Consider the following 23647-nt stretch of genomic DNA (forward strand, 5'->3'; position numbering starts at 1 on the left):
GGATTTCACCATCAGAGCTGTGTTCTCCCAAAGACAGGGAAGTATAGCAGCTTAACACGTGGTGGAACTGCTCACCTCACCACGTCCTTGCTGGTAGGACAGCTCTCAAAAACATTGCATGACCTTCAAAAGCTTCCTGCACAGGCTGCTGCCAGCAGACATGTCCTCCAACTGGGGTTTGGTCTTTGGTCTGTGGCAGAAAGCAGCTTAACAAAGAGTCATGGAATCATAAGCTCAGAATGATTTGGGTCACTGAGACAATGCTCATGTTTCATACTAAATGTTTTCCTACATATTCGCCAACTCAATTAAAAAAGAAAAAAAAAGAAAAAAGGAGAAGGAGAAGGAGAAGGAGAAGGAGAAGGAGAAGGAGAAGGAGAAAAGGGGGGGAAATCACCCAGTAGACAGAAGCAGAACACGCAAAAAATTAAAAATAATTTTCTTTCCCCCACCAGAGATCTGCTGATGCTCTGATGGCCCTGCCTAGCTCTTTCCTGCTTGCTGAATAATGTGTGAGAAGGCACAAAGAAAACTGTCTTGGGGATTAAAAAGCATAATCATCTTGGGGATTAAAAGCGCTGGCCACTATTTGTCAGAATGCAGAGCAATTCGGGTACCTCAAAGTTTTGTGTGACCATTCTGAGGCTTCTTGAAGTTGTTTCAAACTCCATGTGATTAACTCCTTCATTTTGCCACATGTCAGGCTGAGCACTCAGAGATCCTACAAATACAGGCTCCATTTCACCTTCCTTCAATATCTTTTTTTTTAAATACAAACCATAGCAGGATGTTTTGGTAATTATCTTCAGATGTATCTTTTTTTTCAGCATTGCCTACTTTAGAGCTTCTTGTAGCTACTTTCATGGCATCTGGTACTGATCTCGAGCAGAGACAACAACAAATTTGCTGGAGCACAGCTCTGGTGTGGGGTGGTCTGGAATTCTCTTCTACTCAAGTGTCCTTTGGTACTGATCCTGTTCCTGAAAACACCCAGGCTTTCCTAGCTCAGAAAGTTTCACCAGGAAAGGAACTAATAAAAAAAGATAGAAGGGGGGTGGGAGGTTTCTTCATGGCCTTTGGATAGCTGGGAACCACCTCTGTTTGCTTGTGTGCATGACCTTCAGGAAACCACAAATCTCCCATTTGTAGAAAACATCACCTAAAAAATGACTGACAGTTACAATTTTTCCACACTCCACTCCTCTTTTCCCCTCAGATTTTAGATACTAGGCACAGCTATATAAGCAATATAAACAGTTTCAGGCATTTATCTGTTTGGAGAAATAGAAAACAGGGGAAAATAATTTATGCCTTAATAGTATATACAGTCTCTACATTTGTAGCTGACCTGTGGCAGTCCATGGTCACAGATAGGTACTTCAAGACTATCTGTGTCATTTTTAGGTAGAGGAATAAAACAATCTGCTCTCAGTTTGCTAATGTATGAAAACAGTCAGATGACTTGCACTCTGGAATAGCCTCTTTGCCTCTATGAACAATAAAGGGAGATTTCTGTGAGTACTTCAGACTGTAAGCTATCCACTACACACTGAAACTTCAGTGTCACTATTGTTACCTGCCATCCCTGCCCAAGCTCTTCCTGAGATGCACTGCAATTCCAAAAGGAGGTCAAGTAACAAGGAAACACATTGTGCATCAGAGCCACTTTTGTAAAATAAGTCTGATAGTGCTTTCTTTCTTCACTCCCCTGCCTCCCACATCTAGACACGTTAGAGATTCTCTTTTTATTCTCAGGATGTAGTTATTTACACACCATGGACTCAACCCTTATTCAGGTTACCAGCTGTTTTTCTAAGACCACCCCTTAGCACAAACAGTAATGGTGGAAGACACACCTTATAATTCCTATTGACTCTTGGCCTGACTTGTTCATGTTCAAATCACAAAGGCAGTTTGAGCTAACAGTGACTGGTAACTGAATTTAGTGTCTTTTAAGCTCAAGATGTTCGGTGGGGAGCATTTAGGAACATCTTTAACTGTTCCTGTTAAGGAGGATGTGATCTTGTTGCCAAAAACTCCTTAACACCGGTATAGTATTAAGGAGCAGGCATAATTTATTCAACTGGATGCACAAGAGGATAGCTACCCTGAAAAGCTGTGCATGCTGAGTACAGGAAAGTTTCTGTTTATATACTGTATTTTTCATACATATTCATTGATTGTCCCAGACTAAACATACATATGATAATAATTTCCCCAAAATCATTAACATATTTCCCCTGCCCTTGGGAAACCTGCATGGGTTCTTCTGTCCTGGGGGTCTTGCTGGTGGTCCCTGGTGGTTGTGTGTCCCAGATTGCAAGGCAATGTGTATTCTATTTGCCATCTGTTAGAGGTGGGGCAGTTATCTACTCTTAATTGGGCAGTTTTCTTTATCTCTTCCACAAACCAATCCTCCCTCTGGGGAGATATTTGCTGTTAATGGGCCATTGAACATCACTCTATGACTGATAAAATTACAGCATCCCATTGTGAGATGCTCTGCCCAGAGGGAGGAGCCAGGCATTCCTACCTGGATATAATCTGAATTTTGGGACAGCAAGACAGCCTTTCCACTAGATTCCCAGAGGAGCAGCTGCCTCTTCCCCTGGATCTTCACAGGATGACTACACCCTTCTACAGGATCACTGCTCCAACAGAACCACATCTGCCACTCCATGAGGACTGCAGCCACAATTCCAATTGGACTGCTCCCAACACCCTGACCCACAGGGTGTCAGGTTGTGTTCTGACTCTGTCAGTGTTGTTTTGATTTACTGCATTGCTTATTTTATTTTTTCTTTTCTTGCCTAATAAAGAACTGTTATTCCTGCTCCCATATCTTTGCCTGAGAACCCCCCTTAATTTCAAAATTATAACAATTCAGAGGGAGGTGGTTTGCATTTTCCATTTCAGGAGAGGCTCCTGCCTTCCTTAAGCAGACATCTGTCTTTCCAAACCAAGACATCGTGGACCGCAAGTGTTCTGTTGCTGATGTTGGAGACAGGCACTCGACAGAACAACCTGAGGTTCATGTGACAGCAGCCAACTTTTATTGAGCGCTGTTCTCCCCATACAGAACGGAAATGGTTAATCTGTGTGGTTAATCGTGATTGGCTGAACCAGTTGCCACCCGGCCAACCAGCCAATCACTTCCCGTGTCCCCAGCGGCCTTGGCCTGCTCGCCAACGCCCAGACTGGTCAAGTTATATAATCAAGGTAATTACATTATTAGTTATATAATTTAATTAGTTGTATAAGGTAATTATATTATTAATTATATAAGTTATGTTTCAGTTATAAAATTATAATTAGCATTATTTATAGCTGTGAGGCCTTCCGGCCAGCTGTTAGCCACTACAGTGTTCCAGGTGACCTGGCTATGTTGGCAGGACACTGAGGCTGGTAACTTCCAGTTCTCCTTCTTACACAAAGGGCATTGTGTACTTTCCACAAGCCAGTAGTTTTGGAGAACAAGCACTGTGTTAGCTCACCGGGTGTAGGCCATTTATCATCTCATAAAGTTGGAAATAAGTGGAACAGTTTGGTCCATATTCATGTCATCATAAAGGGATGCTGATAGCACAGCACTGCACAGCTGGTTTTATTTAAACATCATGGCAGCAATGCCATAGTATCAGTACTCTCCTTTTGAAAATATTGCAAAGAACATGTAAGTGAGGAAGAAACTTCTGCGGAAGTATTTTGCTGAATACCTTTGCTCCCACCTGTGTTGTAAGACATACAGCTCTTCAGTCCTGAGAGTGGTGCATTTCTTGAGCATGAAATATTGTGCCAATTAGAAGGATAGTCAAGTCAGAGTCATAAAAAAAGACTGGAAGGATGAGGAGAGGTGATCAAGGTCTTTGTTTTGCCTCAAGGAAGGATCAGTTTTTCCTAAGCTATTTCTGACTGTTGTTTGTTTTATCTGCTTTTAAAGACTACAATTGGTTCCAAAATGACAGCCTCCCAGGCAATCAATGCCAGTGCTTAACTGGATTTACTGTTAGAAATTGCCTCTCAAGCTTAACAGAGCTCTCCCAGGGCTCCATTTAAGACCATGACTTCATGCCTGGTTTCCTGGCGATATGGAGAAGAGCCAATTCCCTTTGTATTTATGGTCCATTTTATACAGTCAGACTGCTGAAGGCAACCCTGGATGATCCCCTCTTGCTGCATATTTGATGTTCACTCTGTTGATCCTCCTCAGCTATTGTGGGGAGCTCCCATACATTCTTAGGGAGTTATTCTCACTTACAGAGTGGTTAAACTCAGTTCTTTCACTGTCTTATTCCTGGCCAGTCTACAACAGCCAATAACACTTATCCCCCTAGTGACCCCAGTGGGTTTTGCAATTCCTGGTCCTTGAAAATTTGTTCTAACTTCTGAACAGATGCCCAATAAAAACTGCCATTGCCAGCTGCAGCCACCACATGAACAGAAGATCAAACTTTATAATTTCCTTTGTGCTTCCTGCCCAGCACTTTTGCCCATGAACCCATGCTGTTGCTCTGGCTCGTAGCAACATCCACTGAGGACCTGAATGGCCTCATGAGTTTGGTAGTTTCATCTATGTAAGATATTTGTATCTTGCAAAAGTCTGAGTTCTCTTCCAGGTAGGTTACCAAGCCTACTCAAAGTCTGCTCCGTTTGGGAACTCGGTTAAGCTGAGGTCGTCCAAAGACTGGTGGGCATATCAAGCAAGCATAGATGCTCTCATTGTGCTCTCTTGCTCTTTCTACCCTCATGACTGCCTGAAGTGGCCATAATTAGACCCTCACAAGTCAGCATGTTGTAGCTATTATTTCATCCCTTGTCCTGTCTCCCTGAGCAGTTCTGAATTTCTTAGATAAAGTTCCAGCTTGTTTGTCCACAGCCACATCTCCTTCTATAATGGAAGACTGAGTTAGCAAAACCTTGAGGAATCTCATTTCATGCTGGAAAAAGCAGCCAGCCTTGCGAGCAGGTCCCAAAGACTGTAATATATGATCTGGGTTGAGGCCAACAGCTTGCTCCTCCTCTCTGCAAGGGTTCTCAGATGGAGACATTTCTGACATAAATTACTTGTTGTAGCTGTCATCTGTCAGAGCAGCCACAGAGTATTGTCTCACAGAGAGTGTAATTTCTTTTCTCCCCATTCCTCTCCTATCAGGAGTTTGGTAGCTTTCTGGTCTCAGTCCGCATTGCCAGGCAGGAGGCTTTCCTCCAGCTCCCAAACTGCTTATTTACTTCAAAGGCCAGCAGGGAGTGGGAAGCACAGCAGACCTCATTCCTACAATTTATTCGCCTTGCAGACTGGTTGCTGCACTCAGTTTTCCCTGTCAGAGGTACTGGCAGCCCCCTCAAAGACCTCATCTCACAACTGGGAATATAAAATGGCTCCAGAAGAGAAAACAAGATTATGTTGTACTATGGAAAGGTCACCATCATCTCCTGGGTGATGCAGGCTTTAGCCTGCGTCTCTCTTTAGCAGGACTTAAAAGCCTGTCCCATCTACCCTTGGTTATATCTGCAGTGAGAAAATCATGTTGAGCTGCAATAACACAAGGGATTAGGGAAACCCCCAATTACAAAGAAATCATTTCAGGACACTGAGTACCAGAGGGAGGCACTGGGATGATGGCGCTGAAGACCTAGACTGCTCAAATCTAATCAAGTCAAATCAAATCAAAGCCTTTTTTCAAGAAGTCTAGTTTCTCTGAGCCTCATTTTCCCATGGTTATATTTCCTTTCCCTACTTTTCTATCTGTCAAGATAATAAGCTTGGTCAAGATAACAAGCATGCAGGTCTCAGCCTATATGCCTAGTACTTAACACCATGACATTCTGATCTTTCAGGCTTCATTGCAGCAAACATAATGTCACTCTAGTCAGACAGAAGCACAGTTACAGAAATCCCCTTGATATGGACTTCTACTCACATCTCTACCATGAGATTGACTCCTTTGAGTCAGAGTATTGGGGTACCATACATGAAGGCAAATTAACAAAGCTGCAAATACTCCTTTTCCTCTAGGAAAGTGGAGGTGTTTAGCAGCAGTCACGGTGTCTGTTTTGAGGCAAATTTAGGAGGAGACACTCTGCAATGAGTAGTTTTCTCTAACCCTTTCCTCTAAAGGGTTTCAACAAATCTCTACCAAAAGAAAATTAATACTAATAGAGGAAGGTGAAAAAAAGCCAAAACCAACAGTTTATTAACAACAGAATGCTCACAGAACTTACCCCTACCCCCCACACACAGAGGAACAAAGACCCAAAAATGTCTGGAGAATGGGGCGAATGTTGGAGAAATACCCCTTCCCAACACACGGTGTGAGATGGTGCCAGCTTTCACGCTGAGGAAAGTGGAGCCTCCACAAGAGTTCCAGCAGGTGAAAACCCAGTGGCTGTTTGGCAATGACCTCCTCTCCACAGCACCTACAAGCAGCTGGGCTGGAGCTTTTTTGTGTGCTTTCTCTCCGTGGTTCAGCTCACTGAGGTTTGGGCTGGAACAGGGTGGCCCTGCTCCTCCAGCCACGGGCCAGCAGCTGTTCTGTCCAGTTCACCTTGGGGCAGGTGAAAGATTGCTGCTGCAGCTTCTCCAAGGGCAGGGAAGGGAAAAGTTTCTTGCCTGGGCCAACAAAACCAAGCTAAACAAGCAAAACCAGACTGCACAGCATCACACAACACCTGGGTGGTGAGGCCTTGAAAAATCCTGCAAAAGAGCCCAAAGCCCGTTCTACCCCTCTACCGCACTCACCCAATCCCAGGCCTTAAAGATAAAACAACAACTATTTTTGGGCATAAAGCAGAGGATCATGGAAGAAACTGTCATAATAAATCACTCTGACACGGTCAGGAAGAAATGTCCTTTTCTTTCAGTGGCCAAGAGTTAGTCCTGGACAGGAGGAGTGAAGCTGCAATTCCTAAGCACGACTCACCTGCTGCATGCCCAATCCTGCTGAGCATCCCTCCAGCATGCTGGCACAATCACACCCTCCCCTGAAGTTTTGGGGGTTGGTGTTTTTTCACTAGTTCCAAGCCAAAAAGTGATGAAAACCAGTTCCTGCCATGTTTTTTAAGGAGCAGGAGTGAGGGGAGATTTGTAACACCTTTTGCAGTAGGACACCTTATCTCAGACCAATTCATCACTGTCCACCCACCCTGCTGAGCCCTGGCAGCAAGTCACCAGTGAAGGCCCCAGACCCATGGTCTCTCCAGAAGTGATCAAACAGTGAAATTGGGAACAGCATAAACTTTCCTGGATGGGATTACAGCCCAGCCAGAATGTGTAATACTGAGAAATCCTCCTTTTCATCCCCGTCTGGGTTGGGTTAATTCTAACTCCTCTCCTGCTGTGCCCAGCATCCAAAGCTCATGAGAGGCACAGTAGGGATGATCTGAGAGGAGTGCACAGTGCACTTCCAGCCCAAAAGCCTGCAGTAAACTGGTGGTGCCTAAGACTCACCCTCTGCAGCAGCTGTCCTTACACAGAAACAAATTTAATGTTCAGACCCTAAACTCTAAATAAGTTTTAAAGGTGAGGTGAGACCAAAAAGCATTCAGAAAAAATTGCAGCAGAATAATTCAACTAAGACAGCTGAACAGAAGCACACATTGCTTCTGTCTGATGGTATCTCATTTCTGTTGGGTTGTTCTGTGTGCCAGGCAAGATGATGCCAGGCACTGGTCCTCTGTGGCTGCCCTCAGAGAGTAACTGGGTGGAAAGGGATGACTCCCTGGGCTGGGTTTAGGGCTCCTCAGTCTCCACTTGGGATTTCCTTGGCAGAAAAAAACACTTTACATAGGTCCTTTCCTCTTGAAAGGTGAAGACTATGTGTCTAGGCTTAATAAGTTTCCTTGGTGTGGTGCAGTAGGGGCTGGATTAATGGTTAGTGACAGAAACATGGAAAGGCCACACATCAGCTGAGACACAACTTTCAAGAAGGAAAAGGGACTTTTTTTCCAGAGAAGAAACCCTCCAAAAGAAAATGCCACAGATACCTGGTAAAATTACTTTCAGTCCATGGCATGTTTCAGGGGCAAGAGGGGCAGCCTGGGAGGTTACATGTGGAGTGGCATCCCAAGCACTCACCAGCTCTGGAGAGGAGCCATGGGGATGCTGAGCTCAAGGAGCTGCTGCTGTGCCCTCACAGAGACACAACTGTCCTGCAGTGGTGTCGGAACCCAGGACATTCCTCTGACTGCCCTGGATGATTTGAGACCCTGGCAAGGGGCTCAGAGACCTTGGTGCGGAGTCAAAAACACCTGTGCCTTTGATTTTAGCCTATGGAAAAAATTACCAACTTTGCGTGAAGATGTACAAGCCACAAGAGTTTGAGTAGAATGATAGTTAATTTGTCACAGGGTGAAAAAGTAGAATTTTGAGGTTTTAGAATGGGGGTTCAAGAGGCAAGATGGAGGAATCTGGATGTGTCCTGTCCTTCTCCTTCTTGTCCTCCATCTTCTGCTGTGATGGTGACACTTCTTGATTGGTTTAGAGTAGAGACAGAGTGTCTAATATAGGTGATAGGTATTGGAAAATTACTGTAGAGAAAGTACACGTAATTCTTAGTATAAAAAGTTAACACCACCGCAAGGGCAGGCACTGTCCCTCAGCCAGACCTGCAGGACAGATCTCAGCAGGTCAGAGAAAGAAAGAATGTAATAGATAAGAAAAAATAAACAACCTTGAAAAGCAGAACCAACGAATCTTGACTTCTTCTCCGGTCACAGGGCTGGGGAAAAAAGACTTTCTAACACCTCAGGGTCATCTCAGTCTCAGAAAGCCAAGACAGTGGGTGTTAACTGTGCCTGTTTTCCTCATTGCATTTGTAGGGAATACCTTAGGCACACAGGGCTAGGATAGAGCTCCTAAACCCCATCTGCTGCTGCCTTAGCAAGCACATGTTATATTCCACAAAATAATTTTGGCCTCCCCAGCTAGAAACTGACTTTTTTGCCCCCTCTGCCCTCTTCTCCTGTAGAACAACCCTGGCTCTGTTTTCCCAGTGACTGCATGAAACTTTTCACCTTCTTTTCCTGCCTCACTGGCTTAGGTGAAAGGCTCAACATGTCAGCCATGCACTGGAGTTGTCATGGCTTCTTGTAAGCACTTCATATATTGTGAGGGTGACTCCCACAAAGGCTTAAGATCCATGACAGGGTTTTCCAGCACTGCCTTGTTGCTTCCAATTACCCTGACATATGGCTGACACAGAAAAGAAGATCCATGCCTCCCATCCAGAGACTCACCAGAAACTTTTCCCCCCAACACCCTTGTCTGTCGTCCTCCTCCTCACGGATGAGTTACATCTTCCCCATCCGCCTGCTTTGCTGAGCAGCCAGAAACTCACACATAAGGAGGAAACATGCATGCACACTGTTCAGATGGTAAGGGCAGGCAACAGTGTGGGACGTGGCATGAATCACAGCAGTGGCTTGCCTGGAGGAGGGGTGTATCCTGGAAATGGCAGCAGATGTTGATTATCTGGAGAAGGGTTTCTTTTATTTTTTGATGCCTCCATGCCTGCTGTTATAATAGGATCCAGTAATTCATCCTCAGCATGGGTTGCGTGTCTGTTCTCCCTAAAGAATCATCCCAGGGTTGGGTTAGTAATCCAGCACAGGGGGATACTGAACTTTTCCTCCTCTTTGTTTTTCCACAGGTGATTTCAGGGCTGCCAATGTACTTCTAATGCTTTAAGTTTTAGCTTTCATATTTTCCAGATTGTGTACTGCATTAGTATATAGTTGAACTTCATATAAAGTGTTAGCAAGTTCTCCTCACAGTTTAGTTAGACAAAACAATTCTTTTCCAGCCCAAGAACCAAGGACACTGTTTCAGCTTCAGGCTTGAAAAGTATAAACAACAGCAAATTGAAGAGAGCAGTCTGGGAGGATGGGACTTCATAACCTGCAGCTGTAATTGGACAATTAACCCTAAGACTTATGATACCAGAGCATGCAGTCCCCTCATCAACTTTAGGATCTTATCTGTGTCAAAGAGAGATAGAGAAATTACAAAAGAAAGGTGTCATAAAATCAGGCCTGCTCTGCTAAATTAAATAGCTGGCCTGTCACCTCTTCTAAGTGCAGCTAAGTACTCTGTATGTTCTGTGTGAAAACAGTCTTGGTACGAAAGGTTCATTAAGACAGCAACCTATTCTTGGGGAGAAAAACAACTGGCACCTGCATAAACATTAAATCTGTCCCATGAGAATCACTAAAGAAAATATGTAAACAATTCAAGAATAGAGAGCTTTGATGGACAAATAAAGTAGCTTTTACTAACCAATAGATTAATTGGCAAGAAAGCTATTAACCAAATAAAGTTGTACACGAGGTCTGTAAAAACTGTATAAAATGTGTTGCATGAACAAAGAATGGGCTTTTCCTGCATGACGAAAATGGAGTCATGGCTGATTTATTACAATACCTCTGGAGTTGCTCCAGAAGTTCCATGTCCATCTCTGTGGTAGGGGCAGCAGCACTGGATGCAGTACTCTAGGTAAGATTTCACAAGAGCAGAGTAGAAGGGGGAATCACCTCTCTCAAGCTGCTGGCTGTGCTTCTTTGGATGCAGCCCAGGATTTTGCTGGCTTTCTGGGGTGGGAGCATTCACTACCAGCTCACGGTGAGTTTTCCATCAACCAGCACACACAAGTGCCTCCCTGCATGGCTGCTCTCTATCACTTCTCTGTCCCACCTTTAGATGTGCCTGGGACTGACATGACCCAGTGTAGAACCTTGCACTTGGCTTTGTTGAACTTCATAAGCTTCACACAGACCCAGCTCTCCAGCCTGTCTAGGTCTCTCTGGATGCCATCCCTTCCCTCCAGAGTGTGACTGCAGCACACAGCTTAGAGTAGCCAGTGACCATGCTGAGGGTGCTTAGGTCCCACTGTCCATGTTGCCAGCAAAGCTGTAAGACAGTATCACCCCGTGCACGAGAGACCCCACTTGTCACTGGCCTCCACATGGACAATGAGCTGTTGATTACAGCTCTGTGTGCAGCCATCCAGCCAGTTCTTTGTCCATCGAATGGTCCATCCATCAAATCCATCTCTCCAATTTGGAGACAAGGTTGTTGTGTTGGACAGTGCAAAACATTTTGCAGAAATCCAGGCAGATGATGTCAGTCGCTCTGCACCTATCCACAAATTCTGTAGCCCCATCATAGAAGATCACCAAATTTGTCACACATTATTTCCTAATTTCCTAATGCCATATACTGAATACACTTTTACACAGCAAAAGATATTTGTAAGCAACATAAAAAAGGTGTTAAAATGAGAGGTGCAGCAGCATCTCATCTCAACCAGACCAGTCTGTCATAACAATACAGCATAGCCATGTTGGTTTTGATCTCCTTCTAACTCAGTATGTAGCAGTCAAAGCAGAGACTAAGTATACAGTTGCATTCCAACTCCTAGTGATCTTATTTCACTGAAGATATTTTCTAATACCACAATTTATACTTTGGGAGCACTAACCTGGCCAATGCACAAGGTACAAACCTGGGAGGAAGCAGGCAGATCTCACCAACTGCTGTTGCATGCATCCCATTTCTCTCCACCCAGCTCCTTGGCTCATTCCTCTTTGCAGCCCTGCTCCCAGATGTTTACAAAGCTGGTGTGTCCAGCCACAGTAGTTTTTTGCTGGTGGTTGCTAATGCCTCAACAATCCAAGCCGTGTGGTTAGAAAAGATTTCAGAGCTCTGAAGTTCATAAAAATTCCTAGATTATTAGCTTAATAATAAGTCTAGTCTTTCCATGTCAGTACATTATAGATCCCCAGTGAGGCATTTTAAATCCAGGACTATGAGAGAATGTTGTAAAGTCTTTAGCCCACAAGACTGGGGTTTTTTCCTTTGAAAAGAGAATAAAATTAATAAGACAATCTAGAGAATGGGAATAAATCCAGGAGACAAAGCAAACGAAATGGGGAGAAAAAAAGGTGGAAAAATCTAGAAGGGGAAGAGGTGGAGGCTGATACATAGCGCTGTAGAAAGGCATATAGAAGCTTTGTTTGCAGTCTTATGATACCAGAGCATGCAGTATTAATAGCCTTCGGCACCTTGTAAACTCAGCAAATCTAATTTTGCTGAAAATAAGACCTTTCCCAGCACTCTCCTTTCTTGCTTAGCATGCATTTTCTAGGGCTGACATGCCCCCTTTCATCACAACAGCAAAAAGCAAACTAGAAAATTTGCTGGGACACCTGGGGTGATGCCCCATCTACTCTTGCAAAAAGAAAACACGAACTCCATCAGATCTTCAATGAACCTGACCACCCTGTAACACTATTCTGGGACAATAGCTGTGAGGTGAAGTTGTAAACTCCACTTGTGAGGTACCCAGTCATTATTGTCCCAGTCTGACAGATAAAGAAGCTGAGCAGAGTAGTCCAGGGTCACACAGAGAGGTGATGTCAGAGGTGGGACAGAAGCAGTGGCTGTGACCTGGGATCCTGATGGTGAAACACAGGCTGACCTGTACAATGTGCTCTTTTACTACCATGTTTATGCACCTTTGAGGCATGGCCACACCGGTGTACCCAGACCGAAGTACTCTTCCTAATTCATCAATTTTACCAAATGTGTGGTATTAAACAACAGCTAGAGTCCCTGGACCACAAACTTTCCAAGGTCCTTCTGGCCAACTCACTGCTCAGCATCAACCACACCATGCCCAAAGGCCCTTAGGGGTATATGAGGGTGGCTGGACAATGTGAGTCACAACCTCAGATGAGGTTGATATGAGGAATGGCGTGCTCCAAACTTGTCCCCTGGTGCACCTCAAAGCTCAGCCAAAAGCTCTGCCTGATCAATGGGTTGCCTAAAAGAAGTCTGTTCTCCAGACACAGAATCATAGAATCACACAGTGGTTTGGGTTGAAAGGGACCCTAAAGGTCATCCAGTACCAACCTCCTGCCGTAGACAGGAACACCTTCTACTAGACCAGGTTGCTCCAAGCCCTGTCCAAAATGACCTCAAATAATTCTAGGGGTCAGATAAAACATCTCAACTTCCCAACATCACACAGTGTTATTGAGCCATATTGTGATGCTTGATACATTCCCTCATGCTGAGGCATGGCAGACCTGTATGGTTTAGCATTCCCACAAGAAGGAACCATCTTTGGGTCCTTCTCACTTATGTGTGATGTCCTCCTGAAGGACAGAAGCAATCTTTCCACCAGCCGTGACTGTGGAGTACAAACTTCAAAGGTTTCCATCCTTCAAAGGTTTCCAGCCAATCCTGAGATTGCAGGAGGCAGGAAGAAGGGATTGTGAATGAATAGATGATGAAAGGCTTATGCAGGAGCGCCAGCAAAAGAGGCAGGGAAGGGTATAGGAATGGTTTTTACTAAATGTATCTAGCTATTGAGAGAGACCAATCTGATTTTTATTTACGCCTCAGCATATGTTATACATGAAGTGAAAGATTCCTACACTGGCAGCCCTGTCCTCGAGGAGGCTTTTCCTAGCAGCCAGTCAGGGCAGAGAAAGCCTCCACAATCAGACTGCGAGTGACCACCCCCCAGTTGCCAGCGGGGCAAATGCCCAGTTGCCCAAGAAGAATGCCCACCAAAAATGCCTGTGAAGTGGGACTGTAGGAGGAAGCTTAGGACATAAACCAGCTAACTGCAACACAATGAGGGCTATTTTGCTTTGGGTTGCTTGGAGGGAGCAGGGGCTCGCCTGTAGGGTCGGCTAGACCATCCTCCCCCCGTCACCTTTTCTTCCCTGTGGTCCTGCTTGCCTGCTTTGTCATTCCCACAGACGAGCTTGTCATCACAGTGATCTCATGCTCCACTGCCTCCCCTATGGAGCGGGCACTGCCACAGCCAGCCATCCTCATTGTGCTTCCCAGACACAGCTGCCAGTGCTGGCCTGCACCCAGCCAAGCCCACAGCACAAGCCTACTCGCACCTGACCACAAGTTTCCTGCTGTGTTTCCTGCACTGCCAGCCTGCACCAACTTGGCACAGCAGTAGCCCGTGGTGACCAGCCTGCTGCCATCACCTGCATTCTGTCGTGCCCGCAGCCATGGTGCCCCAAACCTGAGAGCCTGCAGCTGTTCCAGGTCTGCTCCCGTGACTGCAGCAGCCTGTTCTCCACCAACAGAAGGAACACACAGCCTGCTACTGTTTGGGAATTGCACCCAGCCCACCATGGGAGGTAGGCAAATGCACCATGGTTCGCAGCACACACGCCTCCACCTGCTAGGCTGATGTCAAGAAAGAGCCTCTCTCTTTTTCCTCTCCCTGCTCCTTTTCCTATCCCTCTTTAGTAGGAACACAAACCCTTTTTTGTCAATAAATGGTTCTCAGATATAATAGTACCGTATTTACTCTTTATTTTCATCCAAGAAATCTATCAAGATTCCCAACTCCCCTTTTTATAGCAGAATGGGATACTTCCCACCTAAAATGAAATTTTGCATTAAATTTCTCCTTGTTAATATTCCCTGTGATGATTTTTTTCATAGAGAGTTTATCTGATGACTGTTCAAATTTTCCATTCATTCTGTTCCAGTGAATATTTCCCTGTACTTTATGGAACACCATGCAAAAGGGAGCAAGGATAGCTACCCTGGATTTTGGGAATGACAACCACCTACGCTGCAGGAAGCTGACAACAAGGGTCCACTTAGAAGCTGGTAAAGCAGTATTATCTGCTTCCCTACCCTTCCTGGGCTTTGTGGGATCATCAGTTCTAGGGCTGATATTTGTCTGTCTTTGACTTGGGGAATATCATCATCTGTGGAGTGGAGAAATCATGAAGGTTCACCATAAGAGTAAAATTTTCATCAAAAAAAGGTTAAATTTGAGGAAAAATTTTGTGCACAGTAGAATTTTATGATCAAAGGCATTCATGAGGGGAAAGATGGGGCAGGTCCCAACATCTCCCTCTTCCAAGAAGGGGACATAGTGACTGGGTTCAAGAAGGAGGTGCCCTTGAGGTGCCTCCTTTCAAGGGGAAAGGGATTGACTCCAGCAAGCTGTAAGGAGATCCAGTTTATGTGTGTCTCAGTTTGAATGACAGGTGTCTGCCAAGGGAGGCAGGAGCCTCCCTTGAAATGGAGAATATGACCTGCTTTTCTCTGAATTATTATAACTTTGAAATTAAGGGGCTTTCAGGCAAAGATAGGGGAGCAGGAATAACAGTTCTTTACGAGGATATATATGTATAACAAGGCAAACAAAAAACAACAATGACAGCAACAATAAACAAACAAACAGCAACAACAACAAAAAACAAACCCAAACCGATAAATAGCCTTTTTCCTGCTCTTTGAGCCATTTCCCCTTTGGTGCAGTTACAGTCACAGCCGGCAGGGGCGCTGCCAGGCAGCCGCTGGGCAGGGCAGGTGCAATGATTCCTCCGTGGCTGCAGGGAGCGCTGCAATGCGAGATTGGACACCACGCGTTTAATGGCGCCTTGGCCCAGACTGGAAGTCACAGGCAGTGGCTGGTCGCGATTGCCGGGCTACCGCGCAGAGCCACACGCCGGCTCTGGAAACCCCTGCCCAGAAATGGCTGGGGAACAAAATAAAAGATTTAAGCAGACTTGCAGTGCAGGAAAACTGCAGCTGACCAGGATCTTGGAGTCCAACACACAGGAGCGGCCGTGGCAACACACTGTTAAAAATAGGTTAGAAACTGTTGTAAAATAGTTGATAATTGTTAAGCATGTACTGTTAGTTTGGTTATGGTAAAAGGGGTTAAAAGTGTACTCAATATTTATTCCCTAAATAAAGTGCACCACCCTCCAGGTGAAACAGCCAGTCTGGACAGAACTGGGCCAATTAAGTGCCTTACACCTTCATACAAATGAATGATCCAAAAAGAAACCAATCCAGAGGGAAAAAAACAGGATAAAAGGGAGCATCTGACCCACTGAGTCTGTGCCACTCCACCTGGAACATCGTGGACACCATTGCTGAAGAAGACCCAGCACCGGCGCTGCAGCGTCCTCAACGGAAACGCTCCTGCTCGGCCCACAGGCCCCCTTGCTTTAGGCTTTTCTTTTAGTATAATAAATGCTGAAATCACTTTAGTACCAGCAGTGTGGTCCCATTTTTTACAACACTGTGCACAGAGGGTCTTGCAGGAGGCAATCCCGATGTTTCAGTCCCACACATGCTGGTTTTGAGCTCCAAGTAGCTAGGTGGCAGGGAAAACAGCAAACAGCCCTTTCTTCTTGAACCAGGAGACTGGACTGACCAAAATCCCAGCCCCAAACCTCCGGGATAGCCTTTTCTCTCCTGTTATCACTTGCAACCTGCCCCCAGCCAAGGCCATTTCAATGGAATGTTGGGACCTCCAGCTATGTCTTTGTTTTCTTAACTATTGGAAGTTATTGTTTCCTAGCAACGTGGGGGACAAAATTCCATGAGGGAAGGAAACAGCAGGAAAAATCCTAATTCCCAACAATAGGCCATAGTCTGCTTCCAATTATGGGCCATTCTTGCATCCCACTGCTGGTGACATGAGCTAGATTTGCCCACAGACAGATTAGTTGACAGCCAGAAAAACCAGTCTCAAAGCATGACCTGGCTGTGCTGCCTTCACCACGCACACCTTCCCTCCAGGGCTTCCATTGCTCTGCTGCAAATCTCACACATTGGTTCACCAATTTTTTTTTTCTCCCCCTGGTCTCCAGAAAAGTTTGGCTGGAAAATTTCTGAGCCCTTTGGTAGTAGCATGGTGAGTGTCAAGACAAAATCAACTCTCCCCATTTCCAATGAAAACAAAACAAAGCCACCCATTCTCTGCTCTCAGGCTCTCCTGAGGTCACAACAGTCCTGCACATATAAATCCTCCCTTTCCACCACTGCTGTGACAGTACAACAAGCTCTGTTCTGCAATAAGCTTGACTCAGCAGTCAGGAGAAGCACCAGTTTCTGTGTTGAAACTTCCTTGCACAAACTGTTGAGTCCTTTTTTTTCAACTGGAAAGGTCACTTCTGGTTCTTAGTGGTTCAGTGGTGAAAAAAACAAAACATGAAGCAAGAAGTTCTGCAGGACACTGCCCACCAAGAGAAACCTTATTTCAGATACTTGTCTGGTTTCAATGGTGCTGTAGACCTGTCCCAAACTCAGCAGCAGGATAGTAATATTCATGACCCACATGCCAACCAGCAAGAGCATTCAGTTCTTGCCAGCAGTTGAGACTGGTTTGGTTAGCAGGTGCATTGGGTTAGTTGTATATGCATTTTGTGAAGCTTTCACGTGCTTGATGTTACTGAAGAGACAGTGAAGTCTCTAATGACAGAGAGGAGCAGCATGAAACACATAACAAAGAGTTCATCTGGGCATTTGCAGCTGCACAGTGTAATCACTTCAGAGCCTTGTTATCACCAGGTCAAGATGGGTGACTGTCCCAAACTGTTCAGCTCTGGTGAGAGCCCACATGCAGAGCTACCTCCAGTTCTGGGGCCCCCAGCATCAGATGGACGTGGAGCTGCTGAAGTGAGTCCAGAGGAGGCCATGGAGATGCTTCAAGAACTGGAACCCCTCTGCTCTGGAGACAAGCTGGGAGAGTTGGGGGTGTTAACCTCAAGAAAATAAGGTTTCAGGAAAGAGCTCAGGCCTCCTTCCAGTGCCTAAAGAGGATCCAAAAGAGCTGGAGAGGGACTTGTGAAAACAACATAGAATGACAAGGAAAGGAGGAACAGCTTCAAACTGAGGGCAGGGTTAGACTGGATATTGGAGACAATTCTTCCCTGTCATTGGTGAGGCCCTGGCACAGGTTGCCCAGAGAAGCTGGGGCTGCCCCATCCCTGAAAGTGTTCATGGCTAGGGAGGATGGGGCTTGGAGCAACTTGGTCTAGTGGAAGGTGTCCTTCCCATGGCAAGGGGGTGGAACTGGATGATCTTTAAGAGCACCTTCTAACCCAGACTACTCTGTGATTCTATACTCACCTTTGTTATGTCAGCATGAGATAGGACTACACAGCCAGAAGAGATTACCAGGAGAGAAGGACGTGAAAGAGAGATCCTGGTCATGGAAGAAATTTTGGGGTGGAAAATGGATAACCTTTGGCTTGTAAAATCCAGAGGAGGTTTGAGGCCCTCCTAAGCCACTCCTTTTCAAAAGGAGTCCCAGTATTTGTGCTGGGTTACAAAACTATAGCATGTGCAAGAGAACTAAAAAACTCCAAAAATATGAAACCACCTAGTCTGCTCTGAATAGTAATGTAAACATGAATTTATAACAGGACATACACCTTTCCACTTCTCAGTTCCACCACAGATGATATTTTTTTTTATTTTGAGGGGACTATATGGGAAACAGAGATTTCCAGCCTACTGAGAACCAAACTGATGAAACTGGGAAGGTGTCCAGAAATATCCGTCATGTCAATGAAGGGTGAAGAAGAAAGGCTAGGGAGATTTTGACATGCAGAGATGATAGAGCAAGATCTTCTCACTATTTGCTGGGTTATGTAGTTTAGAAGCAGCACAACAGGCTCATGGCTTCTCCTACCTGCCTAAGACCTGGCATCCAACTTGGCAGCAGTAGATTTGATATCTCAGAAAGGATTTGAGATAAAACCATGCAGGGTTTGGCAATTAATAAGATAGTTGTATAATGTTTCTGGAATATCAACTCATCAGAAATATATTGAGCAACCAGTAACAGAGACTCATACACAACTCTTCTTACAGTCAAGATTAAATGTTTTCAAGAAACAGTTTGGGGGGCGTGATCCTGAATTTCAGCATGCATTCAGAATGGGAATGCTCTGCTCTTCAGATAGGGAACATGGGTCCCATCTTGCCCCAGATGAGCTGGCTCAGCCTGTCATCTCTTCAGTTGAGAAGGAGGAATGGACAGCAGATATTTGTTAAGTCCTCCAGACCTGAAGCCTTTGAAAATTGGCAGAGATGAGATTCAGCCATTGAAAATCTTTGTCAGAGTCTCCCTTCAGATACCCAGGAACCTCCAGATGCCTTTGGATTGACATCCTTTACCATGGAAAAGTCAAATATAGGAACTGTAAAATCCCAATTTTTCCCTTTTTGTTTTTGTCAGGCCCACCAAACTTCCATTTTGGAGCAGAAAGCGCTAAATTAAAAAGATGACACCCACAGTGGCACGTGTGTCATTTACATCAATATGTAGTCCCTGAAGTCAGATCTTCAGTCTTGCCCAAAGATAATTGCACTCAATAACTTTGTAGTCCTTTAGATTGTGCGGGGCCTTTAACCAAAATTTGATCCTTTCCTGAATATTTTCTTGTTTTCCACTTAAATAACATATTATAATGAGTTTTTGACCTTTCAACAAGTTTCTGCAGTGATGCCCTCTTCTGATGAGCCTCTGTGGCTCAGAATCAAGAGGAATCACATTGGGTACCACCATCTCATCAAAACATTCAGGAATATAATCCACTAGTAACCTTTCAATTCAAGATCTACTTTTTATGCTTGTTCATGAAGTCAAAAAATATAATCCCAAAGCCTATCTGCTCTTCCAATAAGCACTTCAAAATGTGCTGGGTTTCATACTTTTATGTGTAACAGTGCAGAACAGTCCCTGGAACACCTTCACCATTAAGGGGCTTTTCCAGAGCCACAGAAATGTGCAACCCCAAAGTACTGGGAAATTCTGGAGCTACATGACTCCACAGCTCCTGCTTCGGAAGGCTAAAAGGAGCCTGGCAAATGAGCTGCAGAGAATCCAGCAACATGTAGACACCCAAGGAATCCAGGGACTGTTGGTGAGAAGAGAAGCTTAGGAACTGGGGCACCTCTGGCCTTGGCTCCACAGCAGTCGCTTTGCCCAAGATGTGAGATCCTAGAAGATGAGGACTCTTCTTCCAACACACCAGGTGAAAAATGAAGCAGGATCAGCCAGACACATGCCAATTTTCCATCAATCTCTTCATGAAATTCAACTGCCTCCATGGTTCATTTTGCCATAGGATCTATGGAGGTATTGATACGGATATGGATAAAACTGAGGGAAAATTCATAACTAACAATCCCCTATAAGCAGAGGGAAAAAAATCTGATGTTTTAAAGGGAAATAATTAGTGCTGGATACAACCCAAGTAATTTATTTAAAATCCCACGTATCTCAGGGGCCTTAATCTGAAACGTGTGCAGCTTTTTTTTATTTCTGTTGTTTTAACCAGACTGAAGCCTACAAGACAAAGATTTGAGACACTAATAACTGTGGCTGATTTCTGCCTGGATTTGTTTCAACCCTGTCTCTTAATGCTAACCAGGAAAATGAAAAATAATTAATAACAATCTAAGTTCCCCAAGCTAAGTGCAAAGTGCCATTGTTTCCCTCGCATTCCTGGTGCTGATTCTGCAGGGCCCCAACCCAACAAAGCAATCAAACACATGTGTAACACTGACAGCCTGATTAGCAGCTTTGGCTCCAAGGAGATCAAGGCTAGTATTTCACCAAAGAAACGGTGCTGAGCCATTAGCCAACAAACTATATGGACACCTTGAACAGGTTCTTGCCTTATTTTTGAGTATGACCACTTATGACTTGATCTTTCGTGTGGGATTCTGTGTTTTCAAAGCTGGCCATGATAATCCAACTCTGAAGCTTTACATGAACTTCCAAAATAGTTTCAATATCGGTTGATGCAGAAAGAGTTGTGTTTTCTGCAAAGTTTCTTTTCACCTGTGTCCATACAGGAAAATAAAAAAGCACCTGGGATTCCTTCCAGACATGAGAACTCTCTTCTCCAGATGGTTTAATTTTGAGGATGCTCTTGGCACCATTCAGGTCTGGACAATCAGACTGTTCTATGCACACCTTCCAGGCACAGCTCAGAAGGCAGCACAAGTCGACAACTCCAAATAGGCAGTTTGGAAGAAGCCACTTAGTTTTGGATAGCAAAAAGGGACAGCAGTGTGGACACAACCCTCTTTTGCTGTTTGGCCTCAAGAGATCAGCACTGGGCACATTTAATTTACTGGTAGAGACCCAGTGACTAAATCCCCCTCTTAACCTTTCTGTTGCCCAGTGGTAATGTATCATGTGGCAGAGATGTTTATAAACCTTCATCCATCTGGAAATTATTATCTCAAAATGAAGTTTATTTGAAGAAATGGTATTAAATGATTACATGTTATTTTTGCCTTGGCCAGAAAGCGAACTGCTGAGAGCCTCTCTTTGGTCCAGATTTGTTTTAGTTTTTTATCTAGACCATCAGCATCAGGCAGCTAATTTGGCTGCTCTGCTCTAGTTGTCTGGTGATTGCTCATAATTTATTAGGAGTTTGACTATTTGTTTAGGTTTATCTGTTACTGTTTCTCTTCTCCATCTTCTGTTAGGGCCTGTGTATTACCCATCTGATTTGTCTCTTTATTTACTTTTTACTCTTCACTGTGAAGATTTGAAACACATATTAAAGTCCAGAAAAAGAACAGCTAAAAAATATCACAGATAAGTTGCCAAAATAGTATCACTTGTGTTGTGTACTTGGAAAAAGCTGGACTAGACAGTTCTGGGGCTGATTCTTCTCCCAGTGATAATTAAGTGAGGAAAAAAACCCAGGGAGACCTAAGGCAAAGCAATGACCTTCAGCAAATGCATAGCTTTACAGACAAGTGGTTGACTTCTACAATGGTGCAATCTTACTGCAGATCTCTATGACACTGATTGATAATTCATGATTGAGCAAGAGCTTTCATTTTGAAGGGAAAAATAACAATTGGGTTAAAATATGTTAGCTAGTGGGAAGTCTGATAATTTCTGGCATTTGTGTTCAGTTCTGATTCCTTGCCTTACACACACTGCCTCTGCAGCGTACCTTTTCCAACCTATCCACAACACCAAATCCTTGTGTGGGAACCTCTTTTCCTCTAATCTTGACAAATGCCATCCCATCCCACTGACATTCGTCCTGAGTGTGTCTTTGATCAAGTCTTTTCCTCTCCAAACAGCTCTCTTCAGACTTCCCCCATCTGTGCCACATCCAGTGTGAGCTCCTTCTCCTTGCTTTCATCAGGCCTTCCCCAGTGCCAGATTTTGCCTCTGCTGCCCATTTCAGGTTTCTCAGATGTGTGCTGTCTCTTGGTCAGAGCCTGGATTCATCAAGGCACATGGGCAAATGAAGTTCAGGAGAGAGTGCTACTCAATCTGGGGCTGGTGGGTGCTTCCACACCCCTCCTGGGTTGTACCTCAGGAGGATAAAAGGGAGAGCTTTTGGGGCCCATGATGAAAGGGGCATCTTAAGTGAATGTGAGGTCCAAGACATGAAAAAGTTGTGAAGTTATTGACATACCAGTAGTTAGAAGTAGTGTTAAAACTTAATATATTTTTTTCTGTGTACCATTTTTCTCCACTACTAATCTGGTCAGTATGGTTGTTTTGTAGCAGAGCTTTTTATTCCCCAAATCCTGGAAGATCCAGAAATATTTCTTTTTTCCCTGCATGTTACAAATTTCCCTCTGGGGTGGTGTCACAGACCAGATCCACTGGTATGCTTCCCTCTGACCAGGGGCCATATCCCTCTGCTATATTTGCAACATGATAGGCACCACAGACAATGTGTACCATATAAAAGCAAACTAGAAACATTTGCTTTTATGTCCTATGGCCACACTTCCACATGCTCCACAGTGATTCCTTAACTCTTTAGTTAAATGCCTTTAACAAGGAGGATAAATGTCAGCCAGCTACTACATTTTGTATATTTTCAAAGTTTCCATGCCTATCCTTATCAGTTTAATTTTTCTCTTTATTTCTCTTCCTAATGACATATTTAGAAAGGAATTCCATATTCTGGCAGGTTTAGAGGCATTTATTAATTACATCCTGCTCTTTGTTTATTAATGAGATTGGATTCTCATTTTCCCCCATTAAAATTGTGGAGGCTTTTATTCCCCTTTAGCCCTAACACTCTTAACATTAGCTCATAAACATTTCCCTTCTTATGCCCAGAGATTTTCAGTAAAAGTTTAATTGACCAGTGGTTCATCTCAAGTAGAGAACTGACTCATTGTGCTCTCTACAGCTGTCAGCAAGTCAGGAGTGGATAACATGCTTGCTGGGTCTAAGCCCAGGACAACCTGAGAGACAGACGAAAGAAAGTCAAGACTGGATTTCTCCAGTATATTTGCCTAACTTCTGGCATGTTGTAGGCCATTGCAGCCCCAAAGTTTCCAGGTGTTACCTCAACAATGATAAATAATAGTTATCATTAGCAATCAGCAATTATTATAAATAGCATAGAGTAACAAGAAATAATAACAAATAACATTAATTACGTAATGATATGTGGGAGTTGATGTTTGAAAAAGATAGGGAATTTTTTCCACAAAACCACATTCTAGATGCTTCCATTTTCCAAGAGTTAAAATGACCCATTTTCCACAAGGCACTGCAAATTCTTCTGATGAAAATCCCAGTAGTAGTTGAGAAACTAGTTCACTGGTTTTTAATTAATTAATTAGAAATTTATAGTGATGTCAGAACAAGGTCAGCATTGTTGGGATGATGGGCACTGAAGGAGCCCTTGTGTGAATGCTGCAGATGAAAAGGGCCAGCATTGCCCTGGATCAGGAGTTTCTTTGGGGATCAGTAACCACAAAAGAGCAAACCACTCTGCCCAGAGACCTTCAGGGGAGGAAACCAGCCACAAACTGACAATTTAAACCATTCCTTAAGACATCAGCAACTCATTC

The 23647-nt window shown here is 44.3% G+C and overlaps 1 long non-coding RNA gene across 4 annotated transcripts; it reads left to right on the forward strand.

Moving 5' to 3' along the window:
* The first annotated feature begins 2993 nt into the window (after positions 1-2993).
* Positions 2994-15978, forward strand: LOC135294904 (uncharacterized). 4 transcript variants are annotated; one of them, XR_010356891.1, is made up of 4 exons: positions 2994-3219; positions 13856-14163; positions 14521-14644; positions 15761-15978. It is a non-coding gene; the product is annotated as an uncharacterized LOC135294904 (long non-coding RNA). The 4 variants fall into 4 exon arrangements; XR_010356889.1 differs by having other exon boundaries at positions 3040-3219; positions 13954-14163; positions 15761-15971; XR_010356890.1 differs by having other exon boundaries at positions 3124-3219; positions 14030-14163; positions 15761-15971.
* The last annotated feature ends 7669 nt before the right edge of the window (positions 15979-23647 follow it).

This window comes from Passer domesticus, chromosome 2 (genome assembly GCF_036417665.1).
Source record: "Passer domesticus isolate bPasDom1 chromosome 2, bPasDom1.hap1, whole genome shotgun sequence".
Taxonomy (NCBI): Eukaryota; Metazoa; Chordata; class Aves; order Passeriformes; family Passeridae; genus Passer; species Passer domesticus.